Source organism: Triticum aestivum, chromosome 6B (genome assembly GCF_018294505.1).
Source record: "Triticum aestivum cultivar Chinese Spring chromosome 6B, IWGSC CS RefSeq v2.1, whole genome shotgun sequence".
Classification (NCBI taxonomy): Eukaryota; Viridiplantae; Streptophyta; class Magnoliopsida; order Poales; family Poaceae; genus Triticum; species Triticum aestivum.
This window is the reverse complement of record NC_057810.1, coordinates 366,907,956-366,911,438: the sequence shown is the minus strand read 5'-3', so window position 1 is coordinate 366,911,438 and position 3,483 is coordinate 366,907,956.

Here is a 3,483-nt window from a genome sequence, read left to right as displayed (position 1 = left end):
AAATATAGAAACTCCCCAAAAGAAACCTAGATCGGATGTTCCGCCGCCGCAAGCCTCTGTAGACACCAAGAACCAACCGTGACCCTGTTCTGGCACCCTGCTGGAGGGGGGATCCATCACCTGTGGCAATCTTCATCATCCCGACGCTCACCATGACGAGGAGGGAGTAGTTCACCCTCGGGACTGAGGGTACGTACAAGTAGCTATGTGTTTGATCTCTCTCTCTCTCTCGTGTTCTTGATATGGCACGATCTTGATGTACCGCGAGCTTTTCTATTATAGTTGGATCTTATGATGCTTCTCCCCCTCTACCTCTTCTAATGGATTGAGTTTTCCCTTTGAAGTTTTCTTATCGAATTGAGTCTTTAAGGATTTGAGAACACTTGATGTATGTCTTGCATGTGCTTATCTGTGGTGACAATGGGATATTCGCCTGATCTACTTGATGTATGTTTTGGTGATCAACTTTCGGGTTTAGTGACCTTGTGAACTTATGCATAGGGGTTGGCACACATTTTCGTCTTGACTCTCCGGTAGAAACTTTGGGGCACTCTTTGAAGTTCTTTGTGTTGCTTTGAATAGATGAATCTGAGATTGTGAGTTGCATATCATATAATCAAACCCGCGGATACTTGAGGTGACATTGGAGTATCTTGGTGACATTAGGGTTTTGGTTGATGTGTGTCTTAAGGTGTTGTTTTACTACGAACTCTAGGGCTGTTTGTGACACTTATAGGAATAGCCCAATGGATTGATCAGAAAGAATAACTTTGAGGTGGTTTCGTACCCTACAATAATCTCTTCATTTGTTCTCCGCTATTAGTGACTTTGTAGTGACTCTTTATTGCATGTTGAAGGATTGTTATATGATCTAATAATGTTATCATTGTTGAGAGAACTTGCATTAGTGAAAGTATGAAACCTATGTTGGGGAAAATAGTAGTTCAAAAAAGTTCCTACGATCATACAAGATCTATCTAGGAGATGCATAGCAATGATACGGGAGAGTGTGTCCACGTACCCTCGTAGATCGAAAGCGGAATCGTTTAGTAACGCGGTTGATGTAGTCGAACGTCTTCATGATCCAACCAATCCAAGTACGAACGTACGGCACCTCCGTGTTTAGCACACGTTCAACACGAGGACTTCCCTCATGATCTTGATCCAGTTGAGGATGAGGGAGAGTTTCGTAAGCATGACGGCGTGGCGATGGTGATGATGAAGTTACTGGCGCAAGGTGTAACACCCCGAGATCGATGTTCCAGGTGTCTTCCAGTTATTCGCCATCGTTGCCATGTCATTTGCTTGCTTGTTGCATTTTTCCATGTCATAATCTGCATCTCTTCTGCATGTTTTCAAAACTTGCATCCGTTTGGGTTCCCCTGGTTCTCTCTATTGTCCATTCTAAGCACAACCACACTCGCCCGCGCCCGCGGCACCTCCCAGTTATTGTTTTGTGAGCCGTGGAAAAATGTTCTCGAAATGGACCGATATTTGCCGAGTGGCCTTGGTATATCACCGGTAGACCGCCTGTCAAATTTTGTTCCATTTGGAGGTCGTTTGATGCCCCAATGGTTAACCGAGTTAACCGAAACCCCTCTCTCTTTGCTGCCAAGCACCCCTTCACCACAACCCGCTAGTCCATCCAAACCCCCTCCATGCTCTCCGTCATTGGATCACGATCGTGTGGGTGAAAACCGCACCTCATTTGGACTTTCCTAGCTCCCTCTACATATATATAGGCCCTCTTCCCCGAAATTCCGGATCAAATCCACCCCTAACTCTAGTCTCCACCTTCCTTCGCGCGCCGGACACGTCCGCCGCCGCCCCCTCTCCCAACCAACGCGCGCCACATGTCCCTCTGATGACCCGCTAGTATACATTATAGTTGTAGCCTCTTTCGATAAGTAAGAGTGTCGAACCCAATGAGGAGCTAAAGGTAGAACAAATACTCTCTCAAGTCCTATCGGCCACTGATACAACTCTACGCACACTTAACGTTTGCTTTACCTAGAACAAGTATGAAACTAGAAGTACTTTGTAGGTGTTGTTGGATGGGTTTGCAAGATAATAAAGAGCACGTAAATATAAACTAGGGGCTGTTTAGATAAAGATGCAATAAAGTAAATATAGCGAGTGTGGAAAAGTGGTGGTAGGAGTTGTGAAATTGTCCCTAAGCAATTGACTATGTTACTAGACCGGTAATCACTATTGCAATTCTATTTGAGGGAGAGGCATAAGCTAACATACTTTCTCTACTTGGATCATATGCACTTATGATTGGAACTCTAGCAAGCATCCGTAACTACTAAAGATTCATTAAGGTAAAACCCAACCATAGCATTAAAGTATCAAGTCCCCTTTATCCCATACGCAACAATCCCCTTACTCGGGTTTGTGTTTCAGTCACTCACGCAACCCACTATAAGCAAATCATGAACGCATTGCAACACCCTACAGCGGGAATCCCTCACGCTTGCGCGACATGGACGGCACAATAGGACAGCACCAATAATAAACCATGCAACTCAAACCAATCATAGCAATTCATCAATCACCGATAGGACAACAAAAATCTACTCAGACATCATAGGATGGCAACACATCATTGGATAATAATATGAAGCATAAAGCACCATGTTCAAGTAGAGGGTACAACGGGTTGCGGGAGAGTGGACCGCTGAATATAGATGGGGGAAGGTGATGGAGATGTTGGTGAAGATGATGGAGGTGTTGGTGAAGATCGCGGTGATGATGATGGCCCCCGGCGGCGTACCGGCGCCACCGGAAGCAAGGGGGAGAGAGCCCCCCTTCTTCTTCTTCTTCCTTGACCTTCTCCCTAGATGGGAGAAGGGTTTACCCTCTGGTCCTTGGCTCCCATGGCATGGGAGGGGCGAGAGCCCCTCCGAGTTTGGATCTATCTCTCTGTTTCTGCATTCTGGAATTCTGCCCTGGCACCGTTTCCTTTATATCTGGAGATCCATAACTCCGATTGGATTGAAACCTTCGCCCAGATTGTTTTCTAAAAATTAGCTTTCTTGCGGCCAAAGAAGGGCATCAACCTCCTTACGGGTGGCCCACGAGATAGGGGGGCGCGCCCCCTGGAGTGGTGGCGTGGGCCACTCTCATGGCCACCTCGGGCACCGTTTCGCGTTGATTCTTCCTCCAAAAAATCACAAATATTCCAAAATAATTCTCCATCCGTTTTTATCCCGTTTGGACTCATCTTGATATTGGGTTTCTATGAAACATAAAACATGCAACAAACAGGAACTGGCACAGGGCACTGGATCAATATGTTAGTCCCAAAAAATAGCATAAAAAGATGCCAGAAGTATATGAAAGTTGAATAATATTGGCATGGAACAATAAAAAATTATAGATACGACGCAGACGTATCACCCGCCGGCCTCCTCCACCCACGCCAACCGCCTCCGACCCGCGAGCAGGGCACGCGCGCCGCCAGCCACCGCCCGCGCCTCT